The following is a 6,498-nucleotide window of genomic DNA, read 5'->3' as shown; positions in this document are numbered from 1 at the left end:
TGACTCCCACTCCCCTGGCAGTGACCCTCTCCCCTCGCACTGACTCCCCCCCTCAGTGACCCTCTCCCCCCGCACTGACTCTCTCCGCACCCCCCCCCCCCACACCCCGCCACTGACTCCCACTCCCCCAGCAGTGATTCTGAAACATCTCCCTCTTCTGATTTTGTGCTGGGAATGATTGCAAGTTTCACGGCTTCCCTTGCAAAGAAACAACTTGTGGAGCAGTTTTAGCAACAATATGTTTTATTTTGTTTTCTGTAATTAATGCATCGACAGAAAGGAAACGATAAAAGTTATCAGTGGAACTGAATGTCAGGCGCTGTGAATATCAGGCGTTCATTTAGCACCACTGCCAGACACCAATTTCTAAAAGCTGCACCTCTTAAACTTCTCACCATACATGCTCCAACTCGCCCTTCACACGACTTTGCATGATTTTCCTGAATCTGGTGCAGGCTCCTCCTTTACATGTGTGAAGTGAGCCCCCACTGAGTTCAGACAGTGTAAAAACTGTGAACACCAATATGGTGATGACCATTGAAATTCAGGATCTCGTGCCCCTGTTTCATGCCCCAAAAATGGTAAAATGCACACCAACAACAACTTGTATTTATATAACGCCTTTAATGTAGTTTAACATGCCAAGACGCTTCACAGGAGTATTATAAGATAACTTTGACAACGCGCCAGATATGGAGATATTAGAACAGATGACCAAAAGCTTGGTCAAAGAGGTAGGATTTAGGGAGCGACTTAAAGGAGGAGAGAGAGGCGGAGCATTCCAGGGAGGGAATTCCAGAGGTTAGGACCTTGGCAGTTGAATGCACAGTCCCCAATGGTATGATGTTTAAAATCGGGGATCTGCAAGAGGGCAGAATTAGAGGAGCACAGAGATCTCGGGATGGCGGGATCATTTCCAGTGCCTGCCACCTGGCCTAGGCCACATTTATCAGTGGTCCCTATCTCTGTAACCTTCTCCAGGTCCACAAACGTCCCCCGCCCGCCCATATCATTTGAGTGAGGGTCTCTTTTAAGGAGGCCCATTCTTCTTTGCTTCAATGTCAGACCGAGCCTGGATTCTGCGTTCAGGCTGCACATACACAGGAACTGTAGCATTGGTGAGCAGTGAGAGAGCTTCACCCTGCACTCAAATCCCATCTGGTTCAGTAATGTCCATTAGCGAAGGAAACCTGCCGTCCTTACCCGGTATGGCTTATATGTGACTCCAGACCCACAGCATGAGAACATAAGAAATAGGAGCAGGAGTAGGCCATTTGGCCCCTCAAGCCTGCTCCATCATTTAATAAGATCATGGCTGATCTCATCGTGACTCAGCTCCACTTCCCTGCCCGCTCACCATAACCCTTTACTCCCTTAATCGCTCAAAAATCTGTCTATCTCTGCCTTAAATATATTCAATGACCCAGCCTCCACAGCAATATGGTTGATTCTTAACTGCCCTCTGAAATGGTCGAGCAAGCCATTCAGTTGTACCAAACCGCTACGACAAAGTGAGCACTGTGGGAGTACCTTCACCACACGGACTGCAGCGGTTCAAGAAGGTGGTTCAGCACCACCTTCTCCAGGGCAATAAGGGATGGGCAATAAATGCCAGCCTTGCCAGCGATGCCCACATCCCACGAACGGAAAAAAAACCTTGGGAGTGTTGACGATCATGGCACGAGTCGAATTAATTGACTGGCCTCCGATTGAAGCTTTAATTTTTCAAAATCCAGCCATTTAAGGCAATTAACACTGTGCAGAAATTGACAACCAGGAGCTTGACAACAGAAATGATTTTGAGCAGAATGTGGAAAAAAGCGGAATTAAATATTTGAATAGCATAGATGGCAAATATTTGCAGATGGTGAAACCGCACCCCACTGTTAAATGTTGGAATGTATCCCACACACACACACTCTCCCCTCTCGTTCTTCCCTGGATCTCCATCTATTTAGTCTCCACTCTTGGTTATATGGCGGGGGGCGGGAGTGAGGAAGCCCACTTTCAGCTCTCTGTCCATTTTACACATTCAAGTATGGTCCATCCTCCCCAAGTTACAATTGTGTTCTGACCAAATTTCATCGACATGCAAGGTTCAATCTAGTTTCGCTCTCGCCACAGATGTTAACCTGTTGAATGTTTCCCATATTTTTCTGTTTTTATTTCACATTTGTCACACCGCCCAACAGTAATATTAGTGCAAATTCCAAGCTGTGCAAACCCTGGGCTAAGGATTGTCGAGGCGGTGAATGCTGTGAGGGGCGTGTCATGCAGTACCCGGGTACTCCGCCTCAATCTCAGCTCCTCACCCGAGTGGGTTATTCCAGCCTCCTTTCTGTCCGTCAGTCTATCCTTAGCAGCATTTTCCCCACTGAGCTTCCAGCCACTGTCTCGCTCTCTCTCATTCTGTCTCTCTCCACCTGAATAAACTCGCTCTTATTAACAACCTGTACTCTCCCCCTCCCCCTCTTAACCTTCCCCTTTGCTCTCTCGGTTTGAGTGTGTGGGAGACATTCCTGCGTCTGGTGAGTCGCGGTTTCCATCGCGTCTATCACGTCGACAGCTTCGGCTTCCCATATTTCTCTTCCATGCACCGATCCAAAAAGGCGGAGACACTGACTGCCAGGAACAGCTCGCGAAACCTGAAAGAACGAGAGATAATTAGGGGGCTGCAAATCGAGGGTCGACGTTCTCCGAACTCAGCATGAATGGTCAGCGAATGACTCCGGTATGTCTCAATAAATTCACCGAGCCCCAATCACCACTTTCAAACTCCAGAAACCCGAAGGTTTTGCATACACTTTAGCTATTGATATATTACTGAAAATATCATACCTTCTCCAAATGGGATTTTGCAACCTGGCATTTCGGGTATTGTTTCTTTGTGTCATTTTTAGCTGTAATAAATGTACTAAATGTTAATGTCACTCCCTGACATATATTCTCACTCTCTCTCTCTGTCACTCTCATACTCACTCTCTGTCTCTCACACTCACTCTCTGTCTCTCTTTCACTCACTCTGTCTCTCTCATTCATTCACTTTGTCCCTGTCTCTCTCTCACTCACTGTCTGTCTGTCCCACACTCACTGACTATCTGTCTCTCTCTCACTCTTTGTCTCTCTCTCTCACTCACTCTGTCTGTCTCTCACTCACTCTGTGTCTCACTCACTCTGTCTTTCACTCACTCTCTGTCTCTCTCACTCACTGTCTGTCTGTCTCTCACTCACTGACTATCTGTCTCTCTCTCACTCTGTGTCTCTCTCACTCACTCTGTCTGTCTCTCACTCACTCGCTGTCTCTCTCTCTCACTCACTCTGTCTCTCTCACTCACTCTCTGTCTCTCTCTCATTCACTCACTTTGTCTCTCTCTCTCACTCTCTGTCTGTCTCTCTCACTCACTCTCTGTCTCTCTCACTCTCTCTGTCTCTCTCTCTCTGTCTCTCTCTCTCACTGTCTCTCTCTCTCACTGTCTGTCTCTCACTCTGTCTCTCACTCACTCTCTGTCTTTCACTCACTCTGTCTCTCTCTCTGTCTCTCTCTCTCTGTCTCTCTCTCTCACTGTCTCTCTCTCTCACTGTCTGTCTCTCACTCTGTCTCTCACTCACTCTCTGTCTTTCACTCACTCTGTCTCTCTCACTCACTGTCTGTCTGTCTCTCACTCACTATCTGTCTCTCTCTCACTCTGTCTCTCTCTCTCACTCACTCTGTCTGTCTCTCACTCACTCTGTCTCTCACTCACTCTCTGTCTCTCTCTCACTCACTCTGTCTCTCTCTCTCTCACTCTGTCTCTTTCACTCACTCTCTGTCTCTCACTCACTCTCTTTCTCTCACTCATTCCCACTCACTGTCTCTCTCACTCACTCTCTGTCTCTCTCTCATTCACTCACTTTGTCTCTCTCTCTCTGTCTCTCTCACTCACTCTCTTTCTCTCACTCATTCCCACTCACTGTCTCCCTCACTCACTCTCTGTCTCTCTCTCATTCACTCACTTTGTCTCTCTCTCTCTCTGTCTGTCTCTCACTCACTCTCTTTCTCTCACTCATTCCCACTCACTGTCTCTCTCACTCACTCTCTGTCTCTCTCTCATTCACTCACTTTGTCTCTCTCTCTCTGTCTGTCTCTCTCTCACTCACTCTGTCTCTCTCACTCTGTCTGTCTCTCTCACTCTGTCTGTCTCTCTCTCACTCTGTCTGTCTCTCTCACTTGTGGAAAGTATTTTTATCTAAGCTGATACCATACGGTATTTGTGTGCCTTTTGATTAAAATGGAGTCCTGGCCCTTCCAGAACTTTCTGCATTTTAGCAGTCAGCTTGCATAAACAGCTAAACCTGCTGTTAGATGGCTGATGGCCATCAGACAGCTAGGAGACAAGTCATGCTGAGACAAGTAACCCCCCCATGGTGCTCTCCTATTGTCTACACTACAGGAGTTCCATGTCACCCCACCCTTATCTTCTAGCCATTATCTCTTTCCGAGACCTCATTCATTTGATGCAAACAGATAAACTGACCAGGATATTGGAACAATCCTGACACAATACAAGACAGGTGATAGCCCATTACCTATGACTCATGGAGTAATGGCCGTTTGGCTTCCTGATTACCCTGACAAAAGGAAATATCTGTAAACCATGTCAGGACCAGGATATAGTAATTAACTCTTTATCTGTATTCACTGACTGTGAGACAGAGCAATACACAGGGAGAGGCCAGAACTTTGGTTTTACTGTATAAATATCTTGTTAAACTGAAGCATTTCGGAGGTGTTCACTTAGCCCTTGACTGAGTGTGACCTACCCCTTGCGAGCAAGTAAATTAAAAAGGAAACTTCTACCGGAGCTGTAAGTGTCGGAGTCATTCTTTTCGGAGGTCGAGATTTCGACACACTCTGTCTGTCTCTCTCACTCTCTCTGTCTCTCTCTCTCACTGTCTCTCTCTCTCACTGTCTGTCTCTCACTCACTCTATCTGTCTCTCACTCACTCTATCTGTCTCTCACTCACTCTCTCTCTCTCACTCACTCTCTCTCTCGCTCTGTCTCTCTCTCACTCACTATCTATTTCTCTCACTCACTCTCTGTCTCTCTCTCTCACTCTCTATTTCTCCCACTCTCTCTCTCACTTACTCACTCTGTTTCTCTCTCTCACTCACTCTGTTTCTCTCTCTCTCTCTCTCTCACTCACTCTCTGTCTGTCTCTCACTCACTCTCTGTTTCTCTCTCTCTCTCTCTCACTCACTCTCTGTTTCTCTCTCTCTCTCTCTCTCTCTCTCACTCACTCTCTGTTTCGCTCACTCACTCACACTCTGTCTCTGCTATCATGTTTCCTCATCGTATCCCGAGGGAGTACAAACAGGATGTGCTTTGTGAGGAACAGCTGTGTCCACATTCTTTACTTATTGCTGATTTATAAATAGTTTCTCTGGAACCTTTCACAGAGGGAGGAGCTTGTTCGGACCAATTTGACCAATCCTCTTCCGAGTTTGGTCATTTCCAATCAGACGATCCACATTCCCAGAACCTGCCCAGATCCAGGAGCCCCGCAAACCGCCCCTTCTCCTACAGACGGACAGAGAATCCTTTGCACATAAACTATTCCATTTACCTTTTTAATGGTCGTACAATTGACGCCCAAGGATTTGTCTCCGAATTCTCTGTAAATAATACAGTAAATACATTCAGTCATGTGCCACATTGATTCAATGATCTTAAACTAAGTGAAGCGAGTCCCGCAGGTCCGTGTGATCGGATCAGCCCCTGACTGTAATGAAGCACTGGCCCATTGCTCGGTTACACATTACAATGAAGTATTTGAACCTTAATATCATTAAAGCCCATCAGTCCCGCCGCTCAGCGCGGCTCCAACCGGCTGTACGGAGCTAAAGGTTGGACCAGTCTTTGACAGAACCTCCCGCTCACAGATCTGGCGCTAATATTCAGTGCTTGTGAAAGTAAAGTGACTCACCCAACAGTCGGAGTGAAGCCGGAATTTGTGAAGCGGGATCCGACCAGCGCTGAGTTGAGCTCCTGTGGTGTAGATGCTGGATGAATACACGATTTATTTAAACACTCAACTCCTCCCACTATGCAGAGGTGGGGCGAGTCAGACAACTTTCAGCAATGCAGGTTTCCGCCTTCCCGGCTGTGGCTAAACATCGCGAACAGACAGAGTCCATGCAGCCCCTCGAGCTTATTCCGCGATTCAATTCGATTCTGGCGGATCTGTACCTCAACTCTAATTACCCGCGTGAAATGGCCTCTCTGGTCCGTACCAAGTACGCAGGGAGCTGGCGAGGCCTCGCAAAGTTTTCGGGGCGTTACAGATCCTCGACATCCCAGGAGAAGAACACTCCCCGGAGAGATTGGACTATTTGCCCAACTCTTGCCCAGTGAATGTCCTTCAAACTCCCCTGGTAAAAGCAGGCGCATAGCTTACTTTTACCAGTGTAAGGGTTTTAAAACACATAAAAATTAAATTGAAACACACGTTTTTAGAGTT

The 6,498-nt window shown here is 47.2% G+C and overlaps 1 long non-coding RNA gene across 1 annotated transcript; it reads right to left on the bottom strand.

Annotated features, from left to right (window-relative positions):
• Nucleotides 1-225: 225 nt before the first annotated feature.
• LOC139229809 (uncharacterized) lies at nucleotides 226-6,109 on the bottom strand. The gene is made up of 4 exons (XR_011587813.1): nucleotides 5,965-6,109; nucleotides 5,605-5,653; nucleotides 2,839-2,900; nucleotides 226-2,645 (listed from the first exon to the last, which is right to left on the bottom strand). It is a non-coding gene; the product is annotated as an uncharacterized lncRNA (long non-coding RNA).
• Nucleotides 6,110-6,498: the final 389 nt, after the last annotated feature.

The sequence above is a fragment of the Pristiophorus japonicus genome, chromosome 19, assembly GCF_044704955.1.
Source record: "Pristiophorus japonicus isolate sPriJap1 chromosome 19, sPriJap1.hap1, whole genome shotgun sequence".
Taxonomy (NCBI): Eukaryota; Metazoa; Chordata; class Chondrichthyes; family Pristiophoridae; genus Pristiophorus; species Pristiophorus japonicus.
The sequence above is the reverse complement of the archived record's forward strand: the minus strand, read 5'-3'. Positions and strand labels throughout refer to the sequence as shown.